This window comes from Apostichopus japonicus, chromosome 1, assembly GCF_037975245.1.
Source record: "Apostichopus japonicus isolate 1M-3 chromosome 1, ASM3797524v1, whole genome shotgun sequence".
Classification (NCBI taxonomy): domain Eukaryota; kingdom Metazoa; phylum Echinodermata; class Holothuroidea; order Aspidochirotida; family Stichopodidae; genus Apostichopus; species Apostichopus japonicus.
In genome coordinates, this window is record NC_092561.1 from 14,876,338 (window position 1) to 14,897,815 (window position 21,478).

Below are 21,478 nucleotides of genomic sequence, written 5' to 3' on the forward strand. Positions count from 1 at the left end.
TGTTTTGATGGTACCATCTACCGCACACAAATAAAGAGGTGTATACAGTAAAATATATGTAATGATGTTTCGATGGTACCATCTACCGCACACAAATAAAGGGGTGTATACAGTAAAATATATGTAATGATGTTTTGATGGTACTAGCTACTGCACACAAATAAAGGGGTGTATACAGTAAAATATAAGTAATGATGTTTTGATGTTACCAGTGATTGCACACAAATAAAGAGGTGTATAGAGTAAAATATAAGTAATGATGTTTTGATGGTACCAGCTACTGCACACAAATAAGGGGTATACATTAAAATATAAGTAATGATGTTTTGATGGTACCATCTACCGCACACAAATAAAGAGGTGTATACAGTAAAATATATGTAATGATGTTTCGATGGTACCATCTACCGCACACAAATAAAGAGGTGTATACAGTAAAATATATGTAATGATGTTTTGATGGTACCAGCTACTGCACACAAATAAAGGGGTGTATACAGTAAAATATAAGTAATGATGTTTTGATGTTACCAGTGATTGCACACAAATAAAGAGGTGTATAGAGTAAAATATAAGTAATGATGTTTTGATGGTACCAGCTACTGCACACAAATAAGGGGTGTATACATTAAAATATAAGTAATGATGTTTTGATGTTACCAGTGATTGCACACAAATAAAGAGGTGTATACAGTAAAATATATGTAATGATGTTTTGATGGTACCAGCTACTGCACACAAATAAAGGGGTGTATACAGTAAAATATAAGTAATGATGTTTTGATGGTACCAGTTACTGCACACAATTAAAGAGGTGTATACAGTAAAATATACGTAATGATGTTTTGATGGTACAAGCTACTGCACACAAATAAAGGGGTGTTTAAAGTAAAATATAAGTAATGATGTTTTGATGGTACCAGTTAATGCACACAAATAAAGAGGTGTATACAGTAAAATATAAGTAATGATGTTTTGATGTTACCAGTGATTGCACACAAATAAAGAGGTGTATAGAGTAAAATATAAGTAATGATGTTTTGATGGTACCAGCTACTGCACACAAATAAAGGGGTGTATACAGTAAAATATAAGTAATGATGTATTGATGGTACCAGTAACTGCACACAAATAAAGAGGTGTATACAGTAAAATATATGTAATGATGTTTTGATGGTACCAGCTACTGCACACAAATAAAGCTGTGTATACAGTAAAATATAAGTAATGATGTTTTGATGGTACCAGTTACTGCACACAATTAAAGAGGTGTATACAGTAAAATATAAGTAATGATGTTTTGATGGTACCAGCTACTGCACACAAATAAAGGGGTGTATACAGTAAAATATAAGTAATGATGTTTTGATGGTACCAGTGGCTGCACACAAATAAAGGGGTGTATACAGTAAAATATAAGTAATGATGTATTGATGGTACCAGTAACTGCACACAAATAAAGAGGTGTATACAGTAAAATATATGTAATGATGCTTTGATGGTACCAGCTACTGCACACAAATAAAGGGGTGTATACAGTAAAATATAAGTAATGATGTTTTGATGGTACCAGTGGCTGCACACAAATAAAGGGGTGGATACAGTAAATGATAAGTAATGATGTTTTGATGGTACCAGTTATTGCACACAAATAAAGAGGTGTATACAGTAAAATATAAGTAATGATGTTTTAATGGTACCAGTTACTGAACACAAATAAAGAGGTGTATACGCTTAAGTATAAGTAATGATGTTTTGACCGTACCAGCTACAATATGAGTAATATTATATGTGCATGATGTATCAAATGTATAACTTGCATTTTGCAAAATGTGTCCAAAAACTTCCTTTTTATGTAATTATTAATGTTTCTTTGTAAAGTTAGTTTCTCAGATGAAGTCAAGTTCAAACACCCAAACATTGTTGCATTGATTTTCATCTATACCTTTACACCAAAAAATTACACAAAATGCAGCAACTTATTATTAATTCGAATGTTTGTGGAATCAATAGAGAAGACCAATTTGTTCCTGTCACATCTATATTGTGTATTCATTTGTAGTATCTCTGGTTTTCTTCATGACTCTGGTTTTGATTTCAACCATGGTAGACGAACAACTATCATTTTCATTGAATTGAAGAAAACATCACAAAATAAAGGAGCTTTGTTTATCCACACTTCCCAGTTTGTTAAAAATTTAACTTGCATATCCTGATTTGCACAATGGTATTTACTGATCCATTCTGTTTCCATTATGCTGTGTTAATAATTACATTTCATAATGAGCCACACTTTTTTCATGTAAAAAGCAATGTTTCTCACTTGGCACATAAATTGTTTGTACGTCAAATTGTGTTAAGTGTAGTAAAAGGCCTTGTATGAATAAAGAAATTGTATGAAAATACATCCTAAAGAAAATAGTTAAAGGCTCTGTGTACTGTGCAGTTTCCTTGAAGAACAGAAAGTGATAACTGATGTTAGACAACCCCAGCCCCTGGACATGAACTTCAGCCAGAGAACTTCCACACAGAGAATGGCACAGAAAACACCTAACCCTGGTAATTCCCAACTATCTTAAACTCATACCCCCTAGCATTTTCTGATCAATTTGGTGGGGCAACTTTATTTGTCTGAGGAGAGAGCTTTTGCATCAAACTGATTTTAAAATGTCCTTTATTAGTGATGAACATACTTTGAAAACTGGAAAGCAGGTTTTCAATTGGCCAGGACGCTGCTTACCAGTTGAGCTTTCTTTTATTTTTGTCAGTCTATGGCTTATTGTACTCCAAGCCCTTTTCATGTTCACAGTGAATGTAGCTGATGCAAGTAAGGTGAAATGGGGTACCCCTCCTATTATTTCTTGGTAGAAGACATCCGTAAATGTAGCAATTTGCAAATGTTGTTATTGATGCAAAGCATTTCATGTCGCAGTGTGATTTGACACCACTGTCCTCAGGTACGCAATGAGCAAGGACATCTCAGAGGGGGCAAGTGGGGATGTCTCACTCCCCAATCTTGGTAGAAAGTTGAAGGTTTACAGTCTTGTATGAGGCTAATGCCTCCTCACATGACTTTACAACTTAACCCCTGGTCATTGGTAACTTGTCACACCCACACACCAAAGTGTGCACAATTCAATCAATCTCTCCTGGAGCACCGCAGTGCACCACAACCACGTGTCCCACAGGGGACTTCCCATAGGGTGCAGCCACAAACCGGCGCACGCAACTATATTTACAAGTTACCTCGCAGGTCCCCATTTATACACCTGGGTGAAGAGAGGCAATGGAGATAAAGCGCCTTGCCAAAGGACAATGATCTGGCCAGGGCTCGAACCTGTAATCCTTAGATCACAAGTCCACTGCCTTAACCACTTGACTACAACGCCCTGACAGTAGTTGGAAAATTTGAGTGCCGCAGTCGGAACTTGCCAACTGTCGCACTATAATTTACCTAGGCCTATTCATATATTCTTGTGATTGTGAATGGCCTAAAAATTTCGGTTAAGATTGTCCTTTAATCAGTCATATTTACGTTTTCCTTGCCACTTTGAGAAATTGTTTCTCGCGATCTTTATACTCCACCGTACAAAACTTCGTAAGATTTTGAATACTCTAAAAAAAAAAATGCCTAATAGAACATCTGTACAACGTTCGCCAGCTTCAATTTGGTTTATCTATGTACTAATTTTGCTATTGGGTGGGATGATCCTGTTCGCTAGCAGGCTGGCTTCAAATAAGTTCAGGATATATATGGTCTGTGGAATACAATAAAACGCTCAATGCTAATCTACGGAAGCTTAAAAGTGCCATCAACATAAGGAAAACTTTGCCCCATAAGTTGGACATTTTTCAGTAAATTGTTAAGATAACAACAATAGAATCTTATCAAAAATCAGGAAAATGTTGGATTGCTCAGTTGCTTTAACTGAGCAATCCAACAATTTTCTGCAAAATGTTTAATTGACAACTTATCATACCTCGTCAATTGGACAGTTTGCTGCAAAATGTTCAATTGTTCACTTCATTCCAACTGAGCGATTGGACATTTTTCTGCAAAATGTTTAACTGACATCTTATCGTATCTCGTCAACTCAACATTTTCTGCAACATGCTTAATTTTTCACTTAATTCCAAATGCTCAGTTGGAATGAAGTGAACAATTAAACAAATTTCACGTAAGTGATGAATAGCCCACCCCTTCCCCAAGAAATAATATTAAGCGCGCTAGGAAAAAGCACTGTATTTTTGGCAATTTACTATGTCGTCAAATAATTTGTTGCCAAAAAAAGAGATTTTTTGAGAAAAAGTGGTCCGGGAAAGAACGTGGACACAAAAACCAAACTACCGAACGACTGATCCGCTTCCAACCCCAGTCCCCTTGCACCGGTACTGTGACTGTTACATTAACATAGCTTTTGTAGTAGTCTATGTAGCCTTCAAGCAGATAAATTATACTCAGTTGTTTACTTGCTTAACCAGAGTGATTAATAAGTTTGTGAAGTAATGGCCAGCGGTACAAATGTATCGAGAAAAAAAGTTGACGGGGACTTTAAAAGGCGGTCCCGGGAGCAGGAATGGGAGAGATTTCACACCCCTGCCTCTTTACCCTCTGAACAATTATTAAAAATAGAAGGCTTGAAGTAAGCCGGTGTTCATCCATGATTTAACACGGATAGGTTCTCAAATAAGCTACTGTAAAGCTTCTTGATCCTTGGGTAACTAAACTAAACTAATAATTAGCCAGAGTGAATACTGTTATGCTCGAAAACTAATAGGGTATTAAAGTCGTCGCAACCCCCGCCCCTACCCACAACGCCCCTGGTAGCTTCCGTTTACCTAATTCCGTAAACGAGACGCTTGGACGTTTCTGAACAGATGGTTGGGCTAGAGTTACCCACGAAAGAGGGAAAGGGGGAGGGAGGTGGGGTTAGTGCGACCGTGTGAGTAGTTCGAAGTTTTTCAGCCCTTTCTTTGCGCTTTTATATGTGCCCCTCACAGTCTGATGATATAATAAATAATATTAAACTTATCATAGATTATATTATTGATTATTTTCATTTATCATCAAGTTTATTACATATCATATGTTTTGTCCCCGGAGAAATTACTCTACCACTCAATCCTCCCCACCGTTACCATAATGCTGTACTACGAATACATGTTTGTATTTCTCCTGAAGGGAAAATTTGCTTATTTCAACGTTAAGGAGAAATACAAGAAACCTGTATCTAATTAGAAATGCAAATTTTGACTGTTACATTAACATGCTTTTGTAGTAAATAGTCTATGTAGCCTTCAAGCAGATAGCTATACTCAGTTGCCTACTTGCTCAACCAGTGTGAATTTAAGATTGTGAAGTAAGGGCCAGTGGTACAAATGTATCGAAAAAAGTTGACGGGGACTTTAAAAGGCGGTCCCGGGAGCAGGAATGGGAGAGATTTCACACCCCGGCCTCTTTACCCTCTGAACAATTATTAAAAATAGAAGGCTTGAAGTAAGCCGGTGTTCATCCATGATCTAGCACGGATAGGTTCTCAAATAAGCTACTGTAAAGCTTCATGATCCTTGGGTAACTAAACTAAACTAATAATTAGCCAGAGTGAATACTGTTATGCTCGAAAACTAATAGGGTATTAAAGTCGTCGCAACCCCCGCCCCTACCCACAACGCCCCTGGTAGCTTTCGTTTACCTAATTCCGTAAACGAGACGCTTGGACGTTTCTGAACAGATGGTTGGGCTAGAGTTACCCACGAAAGAGGGAAAGGGGGAGGGAGGTGGGGTTAGTGCGACTGTGTGAGTAGTTCGAAGTTTTTCAGCCCTTTCTTTGCGCTTTTATATGTGCCCCTCACAGTCTGATGATATAATAAATAATATTAAACTTATCATAGATTATATTATTGATTATTTTCATTTATCATCAAAGTTTATTACATATCATATGTTTTGTCCCCGGAGAAATTACCACCCAATCCTCCCCACCGTTACCATAATGCTGTACTACGAATACATGTTTGTATTTCTCCTTAAGGGAAAATTTGCTTATTTCAACGTTAAGGAGAAATACAAGAAACTCGTATCTAATTAGAAATGCAAATTTTGACTGTTACATTAACATATATCTTTTGTAGTAAATAGTCTATGTAGCCTTCAAGCAGATAGCTATACTCAGTTGCTTACTTGCTCAACCAGTGTGAATTTAAGATTGTGAAGTGATGGCCAGTGGTACAAATGTATCGAGAAAAAAAAGTTGACGGGGACTTTAAAAGGCGGTCCCGGGAGCAGGAATGGGAGAGATTTCACACCCCTGCCTCTTTACCCTCTGAACAATTATTGAAAATAGAAGGCTAGAAGTAAGCCGGTATTCATCCATGTTTAACACGGATAGGTTCTCAAATAAGCTACTGTAAAGCTTCCTGATCCTTGGGTAACTAAACTAAACTAATAATTAGCCAGAGTGAATACTGTTATGCTCGAAAAATAACAGGGTATTAAAGTCGTCGCAACCCCCGCCCGTACCCACAACGCCCCTGGTAGCTTTCCGTTTACCTAATTCCGTAAACGAGACGCTTGGACGTTTCTGAACAGATGGTTGGGCTAGAGTTACCCACGAAAGAGGGAAAGGGGGAGGGAGGTGGGGTTAGTGCGACCGTGTGAGTAGTTTCGAAGTTTTTCAGCCCTTTCTTTGCGCTTTTATATGTGCCCCTCACAGTCTGATGATATAATAAATAATATTAAACTTATCATAGATTATATTATTGATTATTTTCATTTATCATCAAAGTTTATTACATATCATATGTTTTGTCCCCGGAGAAATTACTCTACCACTCAATCCTCCCCACCGTTACCATAATGCTGTACTACGAATACATGTTTGTATTTCTCCTTAAGGGAAAATTTGCTTATTTCAACGTTAAGGAGAAATACAAGAAACTCGTATCTAATTAGAAATGCAAATTTTGACTGTTACATTAACATATAACTTTTTTAGTAAATAGTCTATGTAGCCTTCAAGCAGATAGCTATACTCAGTTGCTTACTTGCTCAACCAGTGTGAATTTAAGATTGTGAAGTGATGGCCAGTGGTACAAATGTATCGAGAAAAAAAAGTTGACGGGGACTTTAAAAGGCGGTCCCGGGAGCAGGAATGGGAGAGATTTCACACCCCTGCCTCTTTACCCTCTGAACAATTATTGAAAATAGAAGGCTAGAAGTAAGCCGGTATTCATCCATGTTTAACACGGATAGGTTCTCAAATAAGCTACTGTAAAGCTTCCTGATCCTTGGGTAACTAAACTAAACTAATAATTAGCCAGAATGAATACTGTTATGCTCGAAAAATAACAGGGTATTAAAGTCGTCGCAACCCCCGCCCCTACCCACAACGCCCCTGGTAGCTTTCCTTTACCTAATTCCGTAAACGAGACGCTTGGACGTTTCTGAACAGATGGTTGGGCTAGAGTTACCCACGAAAGAGGGAAAGGGGGAGGGAGGTGGGGTTAGTGCGACCGTGTGAGTAGTTTCGAAGTTTTTCAGCCCTTTCTTTGCGCTTTTATATGTGCCCCTCACAGTCTGATGATATAATAAATAATATTAAACTTATCATAGATTATATTATTGATTATTTTCATTTATCATCAAAGTTTATTACATATCATATGTTTTGTCCCCGGAGAAATTACTCTACCACTCAATCCTCCCCACCGTTACCATAATGCTGTACTACGAATACATGTTTGTATTTCTCCTTAAGGGAAAATTTGCTTATTTCAACGTTAATGAGAAATACAAGAAACTCGTATCTAATTAGAAATGCAAATTTTGACTGTTACATTAACATATATCTTTTGTAGTAAATAGTCTATGTAGCCTTCAAGCAGATAGCTATACTCAGTTGCTTACTTGCTCAACCAATGTGAATTTAAGATTGTGAAGTGAGGGCCAGTGGTACAAATGTATCGAAAAAAGTTGACGGGGACTTTAAAAGGCGGTCCCGGGAGCAGGAATGGGAGAGATTTCACACCCCGGCCTCTTTACCCTCTGAACAATTATTAAAAATAGAAGGCTTGAAGTAAGCCGGTGTTCATCCATGATCTAGCACGGATAGGTTCTCAAATAAGCTACTGTAAAGCTTCCTGATCCTTGGGTAACTAAACTAAACTAATAATTAGCCAGAGTGAATACTGTTATGCTCGAAAACTAATAGGGTATTAAAGTCGTCGCAACCCCCGCCCGTACCCACAACGCCCCTGGTAGCTTTCCTTTACCTAATTCCGTAAACGAGACGCTTGGACGTTTCTGAACAGATGGTTAGGCTAGAGTTACCCACGAAAGAGGGAAAGGGGGAGGGAGGTGGGGTTAGTGCGACCGTGTGAGTAGTTTCGAAGTTTTTCAGCCCTTTCTTTGCGCTTTTATATGTGCCCCTCACAGTCTGATGATATAATAAATAATATTAAACTTATCATAGATTATATTATTGATTATTTTCATTTATCATCAAAGTTTATTACATATCATATGTTTTGTCCCCGGAGAAATTACTCTACCACTCAATCCTCCCCACCGTTACCATAATGCTGTACTACGAATACATGTTTGTATTTCTCCTTAAGGGAAAATTTGCTTATTTCAACGTTAATGAGAAATACAAGAAACTCGTATCTAATTAGAAATGCAAATTTTGACTGTTACATTAACATATATCTTTTGTAGTAAATAGTCTATGTAGCCTTCAAGCAGATAGCTATACTCAGTTGCTTACTTGCTCAACCAATGTGAATTTAAGATTGTGAAGTGAGGGCCAGTGGTACAAATGTATCGAAAAAAGTTGACGGGGACTTTAAAGGCGGTCCCGGGAGCAGGAATGGGAGAGATTTCACACCCCTGCCTCTTTACCCTCTGAACAATTATTGAAAATAGAAGGCTTGAAGTAAGCCGGTGTTCATCCATGATTTAACACGGATAGGTTCTCAAATAAGCTACTGTAAAGCTTCTTGATCCTTGGGTAACTAAACTAAACTAATAATTAGCCAGAGTGAATACTGTTATGCTCGAAAACTAATAGGGTATTAAAGTCGTCGCAACCCCCGCCCCTACCCACAACGCCCCTGGTAGCTTCCGTTTACCTAATTCCGTAAACGAGACGCTTGGACGTTTCTGAACAGATGGTTAGGCTAGAGTTACCCACGAAAGAGGGAAAGGGGGAGGGAGGTGGAGTTAGTGCGACCGTGTGAGTAGTTTCGAAGTTTTTCAGCCCTTTCATTGCGCTTTTATATGTGCCCCTCACAGTCTGATGATATAATAAATAATATTAAACTTATCATAGATTATATTATTGATTATTTTCATTTATCATCAAAGTTTATTACATATCATATGTTTTGTCCCCGGAGAAATTACTCTACCACTCAATCCTCCCCACCGTTACCATAATGCTGTACTACGAATACATGTTTGTATTTCTCCTTAAGGGAAAATTTGCTTATTTCAACGTTAAGGAGAAATACAAGAAACTCGTATCTAATTAGAAATGCAAATTTTGACTGTTACATTAACATATAACTTTTTTAGTAAATAGTCTATGTAGCCTTCAAGCAGATAGCTATACTCAGTTGCTTACTTGCTCAACCAGTGTGAATTTAAGATTGTGAAGTGATGGCCAGTGGTACAAATGCATCGAGAAAAAAAAGTTGACGGGGACTTTAAAAGGCGGTCCCGGGAGCAGGAATGGGAGAGATTTCACACCCCTGCCTCTTTACCCTCTGAACAATTATTGAAAATAGAAGGCTAGAAGTAAGCCGGTATTCATCCATGTTTAACACGGATAGGTTCTCAAATAAGCTACTGTAAAGCTTCCTGATCCTTGGGTAACTAAACTAAACTAATAATTAGCCAGAGTGAATACTGTTATGCTCGAAAAATAACAGGGTATTAAAGTCGTCGCAACCCCCGCCCGTACCCACAACGCCCCTGGTAGCTTTCCTTTACCTAATTCCGTAAACGAGACGCTTGGACGTTTCTGAACAGATGGTTGGGCTAGAGTTACCCACGAAAGAGGGAAAGGGGGAGGGAGGTGGGGTTAGTGCGACCGTGTGAGTAGTTCGAAGTTTTTCAGCCCTTTCTTTGCGCTTTTATATGTGCCCCTCACAGTCTGATGATATAATAAATAATATTAAACTTATCATAGATTATATTATTGATTATTTTCATTTATCATCAAAGTTTATTACATATCATATGTTTTGTCCCCGGAGAAATTACTCTACCACTCAATCCTCCCCACCGTTACCATAATGCTGTACTACGAATACATGTTTGTATTTCTCCTTAAGGGAAAATTTGCTTATTTCAACGTTAAGGAGAAATACAAGAAACTCGTATCTAATTAGAAATGCAAATTTTGACTGTTACATTAACATATAACTTTTTTAGTAAATAGTCTATGTAGCCTTCAAGCAGATAGCTATACTCAGTTGCTTACTTGCTCAACCAGTGTGAATTTAAGATTGTGAAGTGATGGCCAGTGGTACAAATGTATCGAGAAAAAAAAGTTGACGGGGACTTTAAAAGGCGGTCCCGGGAGCAGGAATGGGAGAGATTTCACACCCCTGCCTCTTTACCCTCTGAACAATTATTGAAAATAGAAGGCTAGAAGTAAGCCGGTATTCATCCATGTTTAACACGGATAGGTTCTCAAATAAGCTACTGTAAAGCTTCCTGATCCTTGGGTAACTAAACTAAACTAATAATTAGCCAGAGTGAATACTGTTATGCTCGAAAAATAACAGGGTATTAAAGTCGTCGCAACCCCCGCCCGTACCCACAACGCCCCTGGTAGCTTTCCTTTACCTAATTCCGTAAACGAGACGCTTGGACGTTTCTGAACAGATGGTTGGGCTAGAGTTACCCACGAAAGAGGGAAAGGGGGAGGGAGGTGGGGTTAGTGCGACCGTGTGAGTAGTTCGAAGTTTTTCAGCCCTTTCTTTGCGCTTTTATATGTGCCCCTCACAGTCTGATGATATAATAAATAATATTAAACTTATCATAGATTATATTATTGATTATTTTCATTGATCATCAAAGTTTATTACATATCATATGTTTTGTCCCCGGAGAAATTACTCTACCACTCAATCCTCCCCACCGTTACCATAATGCTGTACTACGAATACATGTTTGTATTTCTCCTTAAGGGAAAATTTGCTTATTTCAACGTTAAGGAGAAATACAAGAAACTCGTATCTAATTAGAAATGCAAATTTTGACTGTTACATTAACATATAACTTTTTTAGTAAATAGTCTATGTAGCCTTCAAGCAGATAGCTATACTCAGTTGCTTACTTGCTCAACCAATGTGAATTTAAGATTGTAAAGTGATGGCCAGTGGTACAAATGTATCGAGAAAAAAAAGTTGACGGGGACTTTAAAAGGCGGTCCCGGGAGCAAGAATGGGAGAGATTTCACACCCCTGCCTCTTTACCCTCTGAACAATTATTGAAAATAGAAGGCTAGAAGTAAGCCGGTATTCATCCATGTTTAACACTGATAGGTTCTCAAATAAGCTACTGTAAAGCTTCCTGATCCTTGGGTAACTAAACTAAACTAATAATTAGCCAGAGTGAATACTGTTATGCTCGAAAACTAACAGGGTATTAAAGTCGTCGCAACCCCCGCCCCTACCCACAACGCCCCTGGTAGCTTTCCTTTACCTAATTCCGTAAACGAGACGCTTGGACGTTTCTGAACAGATGGTTGGGCTAGAGTTACCCACGAAAGAGGGAAAGGGGGAGGGAGGTGGGGTTAGTGCGACCGTGTGAGTAGTTCGAAGTTTTTCAGCCCTTTCTTTGCGCTTTTATATGTGCCCCTCACAGTCTGATGATATAATAAATAATATTAAACTTATCATAGATTATATTATTGATTATTTTCATTGATCATCAAAGTTTATTACATATCGTATGTTTTGTCCCCGGAGAAATTACTCTACCACTCAATCCTCCCCACCGTTACCATAATGCTGTACTACGAATACATGTTTGTATTTCTCCTTAAGGGAAAATTTGCTTATTTCAACGTTAAGGAGAAATACAAGAAACTCGTATCTAATTAGAAATGCAAATTTTGACTGTTACATTAACATATAGCTTTTGTAGTAAATAGTCTATGTAGCCTTCAAGCAGATAGCTATACTCAGTTGCCTACTTGCTCAACCAGTGTGAATTTAAGTTTGTGAAGTGAGGGCCAGTGGTACAAATGTATCGAAAAAAGTTGACGGGGACTTTAAAAGGCGGTCCCGGGGGCAGGAATGGGAGAGATTTCACACCCCTGCCTCTTTACCCTCTGAACAATTATTGCAAATTGAAGGCTTGAAGTAAGCCGGTGTTCATCCATGATTTAACACGGATAGGTTCTCAAATAAGCTACTGTAAAGCTTCCTGATCCTTGGGTAACTAAACTAAACTAATAATTAGCCAGAGTGAATACTGTTATGCTCGAAAACTAACAGGGTATTAAAGTCGTCGCAACCCCCGCCCCTACCCACAACGCCCCTGGTAGCTTCCGTTTACCTAATTCCGTAAACGAGACGCTTGGACGTTTCTGAACAGATGGTTGGGCTAGAGTTACCCACGAAAGAGGGAAAGGGGGAGGGAGGTGGGGTTAGTGCGACCGTGTGAGTAGTTCGAAGTTTTTCAGCCCTTTCTTTGCGCTTTTATATGTGCCCCTCACAGTCTGATGATATAATAAATAATATTAAACTTATCATAGATTATATTATTGATTATTTTCATTGATCATCAAAGTTTATTACATATCATATGTTTTGTCCCCGGAGAAATTACTCTACCACTCAATCCTCCCCACCGTTACCATAATGCTGTACTACGAATACATGTTTGTATTTCTCCTTAAGGGAAAATTTGCTTATTTCAACGTTAATGAGAAATACAAGAAACTCGTATCTAATTAGAAATGCAAATTTTGACTGTTACATTAACATATAGCTTTTGTAGTAAATAGTCTATGTAGCCTTCAAGCAGATAGCTATACTCAGTTGCCTACTTGCTCAACCAGTGTGAATTTAAGTTTGTGAAGTGAGGGCCAGTGGTACAAATGTATCGAAAAAAGTTGACGGGGACTTTAAAAGGCGGTCCCGGGAGCAGGAATGGGAGAGATTTCACACCCCTGCCTCTTTACCCTCTGAACAATTATCGAAAATAGAAGGCTTGAAGTAAGCCGGTGTTCATCCATGATCTAGCACGGATAGGTTCTCAAATAAGCTACTGTAAAGCTTCCTGATCCTTGGGTAACTAAACTAAACTAATAATTAGCCAGAGTGAATACTGTTATGCTCGAAAACTAATAGGGTATTAAAGTCGTCGCAACCCCCGCCCCTACCCACAACGCCCCTGGTAGCTTTCGTTTACCTAATTCCGTAAACGAGACGCTTGGACGTTTCTGAACAGATGGTTGGGCTAGAGTTACCCACGAAAGAGGGAAAGGGGGAGGGAGGTGGGGTTAGTGCGACCGTGTGAGTAGTTCGAAGTTTTTCAGCCCTTTCTTTGCGCTTTTATATGTGCCCCTCACAGTCTGATGATATAATAAATAATATTAAACTTATCATAGATTATATTATTGATTATTTTCATTGATCATCAAAGTATATTATATATCATATGTTTTGTCCCCGGAGAAATTACTCTACCACTCAATCCTCCCCACCGTTATCATAATGCTGTACTACGAATACATGTTTGTATTTCTCCTTAAGGGAAAATTTGCTTATTTCAACGTTAAGGAGAAATACAAGAAACTTGTATCTAATTAGAAATGCAAATTTTGACTGTTACATTAACATATAGCTTTTGTAGTAAATAGTCCATGTAGCCTTCAAGCAGATAGCTATACTCAGTTGCTTACTTGCTCAACCAGTGTGAATTTAAGATTGTGAAGTGAGGGCCAGTGGTACAAATGTATCGAAAAAAGTTGACGGGGACTTTAAAAGGCGGTCCCGGGAGCAGGAATGGGAGAGAATTCACACCCCTGCCTCTTTACCCTCTGAACAATTATCGAAAATAGAAGGCTTGAAGTAAGCCGGTGTTCATCCATGATCTAGCACGGATAGGTTCTCAAATAAGCTACTGTAAAGCTTCCTGATCCTTTGGTAACTAAACTAAACTAATAATTAGCCAGAGTGAATACTGTTATGCTCGAAAACTAATAGGGTATTAAAGTCGTCGCAACCCCCGCCCCTACCCACAACGCCCCTGGTAGCTTTCCTTCACCGATTTTCGTATACGAGATGCTTGAACGTTTCTGAACAGATGGTTGGGCTAGAGTTCCCAATGAAAGAGGGAAAGGGGGAGGGGTTTGGGGTAAGTGCGACCGTGTAGATAGTTCGAAGTTTTTCAGCCCTTTTATTGCGCTTTTATATGAACCCCTTACATTCCTGATGTTATAGTAAATAATATTAAACTTATCATAGTTTATATTATTGATTATTTTCATTTTATCATCAAATTTTCTTACATATCATATGTTTTGTCCCCGGAGAAATTACTCTACCACTCAATCCTCCCACCGTTATCATAATTCTGTACTACGAATACATGTTTGTATTTCTCCTTAAAGGAAAATTTGCTTATTTCAACGTTAAGGAGAAATACAAGAAACTGTTAAGGAGAAATACAAAATACTGTTAAGGAGAAATACAAACTTTTCCCCCTAATCCTCATTAGTAGGAAAAATACGTTCGGGGGAAATTTTTAAAGGTCCAAAAAAGGTATATCCTAAGATCTTATTAATTTAATCTCAAAAGACATGTAGCACATTAGAGCACATCATGACAAGTATTTCATGAAAATTTAGATATTAAAATATAATTTATTTCCATGTTATTCGTGTTTTCCCTCAATTTCCCCTTATGGTTCACTTTTTTCCATTTCCCCCTATGGGTCAAACCAGTGGTATATATATATATATATATATATATATATATATATATATATATATATATATATATATATATATATATATATATATATATATGTAAAGTAATTCCTGTAAAAGAGCGCTTTTTGTGGAAAGAAATATTTCCGTCTGTCATATCATTTCCAATTTTTCGATATCAAGATCCTCAATTGTAATGTGTTCTTTGGTTGATGATTATTTCATGTAGGCAGAAAACGATCTGGAACAGCAAAGATGTGACCCTGTGTTTACATGATGTTATACAGACTAAATGAGTTAGATTTGTTTCAAGTGTGAGATCATTGAATGCTGTTCACATTTTGGGATGAAAAAACGCACTTCTGTTGTTATTCTGCCAGGAAGATTTGTTCAAATAACAGTTCATTAAGAAAGTTAACCCTTTTCAGCAAAAAGGAAACATGAATTGTACTCGTTAGGTGCAGTCTCAAATTCCAAACGTTCATTGAACAGCATTGTCTAAGGGAGCTATCAAAATTGACTCAGGGCAGGAAGTGTTTTGGGTCATTGTTTTCAAAGATAAGGGCAGAACATGCTTTAGCCACCCACCACATTGAAAAAGCGGAGGGGTGGAGGGGGGGGGGGAGCAGCGGTCCGTCTGCCCATGTTAATACGCATGTGAACCCGGTATTGCCTACTGACCTATACAACTCAACGAGTTGCTTTAAATCGTGACGTAAACCACACGACAAACATAGATGGGTGTTTACAAGCCTGTGTCATTGTTAACAATAGGCCTACGGTTAGCTAGATAATTTGAATACCGTAGGACAATACGTGTGAATATCGCAGTTACAGAATAATAGCTTCCGAAACCGGTCGTGAAGTGGAATTTTTCTGGTATGTTATTCTTTGATTTACTATAATAATAATAATAATAAGTGCAATTCCCCAGTGGGGGAAAGGTTAGATTGCCATAGTACTGATGTTATGAACAACAATACTATCATGTATTTTAATGCCATTCGGGCTAGCACCATCTCTCAGCATATCTATAAAATGTATTTACATCGTTTACCAAAAGTTACGACTGCAAGAGAGAAGTGGAGTTGCTCCTTAAGACTGGGACAGTTTTTTTTTAAGAATCCATATTACACGGTATTAGATGCAAAGCTCCAATACTTTCAGTTTAAATTTTTACACCGTATTATTGCATTGTTTGATCTGTAACAGGAAACCGAGAATATCGAGCATCTATTTTGGGACTGTTATTTTACTGGGTCTATCATATTAGACGTAGAGAATCGGTTTTTTTAATCACATAGAGTATTATATTTATGATTGTAAGCGAAATAAGAACTTACCAAATATTTGCGATTTTTTTTCTATAAATTTAAGTTTGCAATTTAAGTGTAAGAAAGATAAAGCAAGTTATATTCAATTAAAACATGCATTTTCTGAACGCACTTTTTTGGCCAAAGTTATATAGATCTGAAAATAAAAATCTAAATCTTAATCTAAATCTAAATCTTAATCTAAATCTAAATCTATATCTTAATCAAAATCTCAATCACAATCTTAATCTCAATCTCATTCTAAATCTCAATTTTAATCTCAATCTCAAATCTAAATGGCGGTTCCGGGATGAACAGCCTCAAAACTGTCGATGTGTGTAGCCATAGGAGAACAATTTGATTTGGGTGTGGGGGGGGGGGGTGGCTGTAACGACTTGTGCGATAAATATAACCTAAAATTTTTCGAGCGCTCCGCGCGCGTTCAACATGTTAATGTCAATATCATATAAGCAAGCATAGGTTATTAGATCGTATGCCATCGTGTACCGTTCGGTCCCCCCCCCCCCCCGCCTCCTACGCCTATGTGTGTAGTGTTCGGTTTCGGAATATCTGGTACTATTTAATTTCCTTCAACCAAGTTTTATAATATCCGTTATAAGAGGGTTTAATATTTGTACACCAATAAATTAACTGTGTCTGAATTTTCGAAAATTTTGACCGGTCTGTTAGGGGATGAAGGATGTTTCTATATGTTTGTCCATAGATGACATTTTTTGCAACATCATGGGTATGTTTTGAAGTGAATTTTCAAATTCTGTACAAATAATGGGCTGAAAACCTTGAAAGAGGTTATGAAATGGAAAAAAAAATCTTTCTCATCGTATTTTGTATACTCGTAGCTTTCCATTGATACCCAATTTGTGTCAAACGAAGCTTGCATCCTCGAGGAATAAACAATCAAAAATTCGAGGGTGATAAAAACTTTCGAAAAATTGTTGTATTTACAGTAATGCGGCGTGACGTCAGTCGAGGGACTCAGCTCACTTCCGAGACGCTATGTTTACATTCTTAAACGTCTGAGAACACACAACATTACACTGTTGCAGCGCTCCGTAGTAATTTAGATTTGGTGTTTTGTTTTTACGTAAATTTATCTCGTTACTGTTAAATATGCCGAGCCGATATGTGGTATCAGGTTGCTCCTCCACAAGTAAATACGGATTTCTACTGCAAGCTTTTCCAAAAGATGACAGAAATCGAAGAATTTGAACACGACTCGCTCAAAACACGTACTACACATACACAAAGTTATGAGTGCCTGTGGGCCTATACTATTGCCAAATTACTTGTTATGACCATAGCCTAGGCCTCCTTGATACAGCAAATGACGATTTTTTGTTGGTTACCTAATATTTTGCACAAAACTTAAAGCCAGTTGGTTTTAGAACAATCAATTCTAGATCTGCAAGTTTTCTTTTGTGGTAAAACTGGCGTTATGTTGTGATTTTACGTAACAGTTGGATGATACAATTACACGGGCTAGCCTGTTATACAACGTCTATTAGTTAGGTCTAGGGCCATGTTACCAGTACTACTCTAGGGTTGCACTGTAACAGAATGTCACATTTTCCTTGCACTGTAAGACACAAAATTCTATAAGCTTCGCTACGAAGTTAAGTAGCAGGATCATCGACATTCGAGATAATTTAAATCATATGAAGGTCTTAATAACGGTGGTTTTGTTTATGCTCAACCGACCAGTTTCGGTTCAGGGTCGTCCAACCGTTCTGCTCGGGGACTTCGCACGGCAGCGACGCGTCTCGGCCATCGGGATCGTTTTACAATTCTTCTGCAAGGGGCTCAATTGAGAGGGAAAAACACCGATATTGTCTTCATCACCCTCAAAACTATTTCCTCCTCTTCTTCCTCGAGAAAATAATTTTAGTCAAAGCTTACGAATGTCCTGAGAGGTGAAGTCCTATTTCCTCGAAATCGGAAGATTCGGGAGAAGACAATTGATGAGAAGCGTGTTGTGGTTACATGTTGTAAACTGTATGACGCCGTATCGGTAAACAGCGGGGAGTCGGCTTTGGCTGAAATGGTTCCTTTGATGACGTCGGATGAACTGTGGTGGACAGCTTTGCTTTTTTTTACGAGTGGCAGCTCGAGAGGTCTCTAGGGAAAATTTGACAGAGAATTTCTGGCGTTTGAAGCCGTATTTACGGAAAGTTGCGCATGGGTGGTGTTGTAGTAATGTAGATAAACCATTCCAAGACATAAAAATTTTTCATTTCATAACCTCTTGAAAAGTTGGGCTGTCGGGTATTGTGGCCGTGACGTAGAATTACCTACAAAAGCAATGATCCACAGGACATGCGACGAGGTCGAACATGATTTGTGACTGAAGAAAATCTTCAATAAGTTTATGGATGAAAAAAAAAAACTATTGGGAAATACTTGGTTCTCAGGCAAAAGTGTACATCTGGTTGGTCATTTTCAAGCCCGAGAAGTGCCATTTCCGGGGATCTGGGGGGTATAAAAACCAAAAACTTTATTGTACGCTGCGCGCCAACTGATGGTGGCGCTCCGCTTAGATAGTAATTCGCGCCCCCCGGTATATAAAATCCTGGATACGACCTTGATATATATATATATATATATTTATATATATGATCGATTCCTTCACCCCCTCCCCCCCGCCCCCCCCCCAATAAAAAACGACACTAAATAGTACTGCAATATAAGCTCTTTGAAGGATAAAGTGTGACTCAAGCTGTGAATCATTGCGGGAAGGAAGATTGGACTGATCCATTCTGTTGTGGGAGGTTTCTTTATATTGCTGTGACGCAAACTATTGCATTCACTATGTTTATAAAAATTTTGGTGACTTAAACTACCAATTAATGTGCTTTTAAACTGAATGTGAGTTCTAAACGGTACAGCAACAAAAAAAACAAAAAAATACACACAAACGATTAAACCGTGCGTAGTACCCTATACTAGCGCTACCACGCGGGCGTCTACAATAGCCTCTCTCGAGGTTGGGCAAGAAGGTCGATATCTTCTAACGATGACTCTCATTTGTTACCTCTAGGTCCGATTGAAAACTTTAACCAATCACAATAATTTTTAATATGTACAGAATCTGTCACTCATTTGTAATGCATATTCAATTTAGACAAAGGGGGGGGGGGCAGTGTTATAGATACACAATTGCCAGACGGCGCTACATGTAAGTTGCCATGTGTGTTTTACGTGTGATTTTTGGTTTTCAAAAGTTACGTAGCTCTACACTTTTAACCCCTAAAGTCCGATTGTGCCATGCTAAACAGAAACTAGAAAACAACTGAAATATGAAGAGATTTATTCCACCTTTCTAAAGATGTTTTAGACAAAGTGTAATGAAATGAGGAAAGAACTGTTATCGGTGAAGAAAAACATGGCCTAACAGTAACGGCGGTGCGGGAAGTAACTGTTGTGACTTTCCGCCGCTGCATAAGGAAGAGCGCTAGGGAATTGATATATATATATATATATATATATATATATATATATATATCGAATGGGATGGTAGGGACCAAGGGGTGGTTAATGAGGAAACAAGTGACAGTGGGTGGATATGATTTATGGTCAAGAGAGGAAAAACGGGGTGGCGAAAGCGTGAATGAAATGACTTAGTGAAAGCAATTAAATTGCTCTCTGACCCTGCATTTTAGTTTGTAGTAGACACAACGGTCTTAACCAAATATTCCAAAACATACCGGTGTGGATTTTTTTTTGGCCAGTGACGTACTTACCTGTCTCCTCATAACCAAAGCATTCACGTTCTACCATGCCTAGAATAAACTGGTAACCCTTTTAACACTGTGCTCATTCCTTCCCCTGATCCCTTCCTCTCCCAAAATGACCTCCACTCAGAGGCAAGACTCACTAACTCTACTTATACTCGTACACCAAAGTACCCCATAGATCATACCCGTTGTACCCATATACCCATATAAACAATATATGCGATATATACAATCTACGTAATGTAAACAGTATACCCAATATGAATAATATGCACAATAAACAATGCAATACGACTCAACAACATATCGCTGACCTGACACAATCTGCAGTCTACCCAACTAAATGTGTCAATTGTGTTCTCTACATGATAGTACTGTTTGTAAACACTTCTCAACCCCTCATATTGATCGAACCACTTTAAAACTAAGGTTCAAAATATGACACATTAGGTTGATAACCGAGTCAAACTGTTGAACTCACCAATATTAATTTGGTTGATCATCTGAGTCTAAATCGATTGTGACCCTGTCCTCCAATGTGAGCTGGTTCCACGGAAAGAGTCAAAAGTGACCACTTATCCGTCCGGGTGTCCCACCCCCTCGAGGGGAGGGCGGCGGCAATGGAAACACGTAAGCTCGTCACTCCCTGTCTCTCTCCCTGTCTCTCACCAAATCAATCGCAAACGATCTGATCACCTCTGCCAGCCACCTTGACAACGTGTCTTTTGACGCCACCGAGAGTGGTGCCCGTGTTAACATAAACAAACACGTGATCGTCCACCGGAGACTCTCTGTTCTCTTCAAATACCATTGCATTGCCCTGACTGGTCACACCATAGTTTATCTTCGGCAATAGAAAACATATTCTGCGTTCCAGGATTAAATATCCCGGGAGAAGAGCTAAAACCTGGCGTTTAGCTACAACAAGCCGGACCTGGAACTAGTCTAATCAAATGGTTTTCGAACAGATATGATAAACGACAACGCATGTAAACAACTCCTCCTTGCTCATGCCACTGCAATGAGAAACTAGGTTTTCTTTATTAGCGCCCCAAAGTGGCCGAATACAGGTTGTTTGTAAAGGCTCGAAGTACTGCTGACAAGCCCCACGATGGCCCTAGCCGCCTGACCCTCGGTCATTCGTTGGCCATTCCCCGAGGAGATGGGATATAGATCTGTTGCTGCCTGAGCCCGAACTGAGTAGGCTCCCGCTCCAGTTGCAGCTGCCTCCCGCTCCACTTCCCGCTCTCCCTCTCCTTCTCCCTCTCCCTCCACCTCTCCCTACACCTCCACCTCTCCTCCACCTCCCTCTCCCTCTCCTTCTCCTTCTCCTTCTCCTTCTCCTTCTCCTTCTCCTTCTCCTTCTCCTTCTCCTTCTCCTTCTCCTTCTTCTTCTCCTTCTCCTTCTCCTTCTCCTTCTCCTTCTCCTTCTCCTTCTCCTCCTCCTTCTCCTTCTCCTTCT

General features: G+C 38.8%; 1 long non-coding RNA gene across 1 annotated transcript; it reads left to right on the forward strand.

Moving 5' to 3' along the window:
* Positions 1 to 267: 267 nt before the first annotated feature.
* Positions 268 to 2,427, forward strand: LOC139965223 (uncharacterized). Its single transcript, XR_011792193.1, has 2 exons — positions 268 to 297; positions 361 to 2,427. It is a non-coding gene; the product is annotated as an uncharacterized lncRNA (long non-coding RNA).
* The last annotated feature ends 19,051 nt before the right edge of the window (positions 2,428 to 21,478 follow it).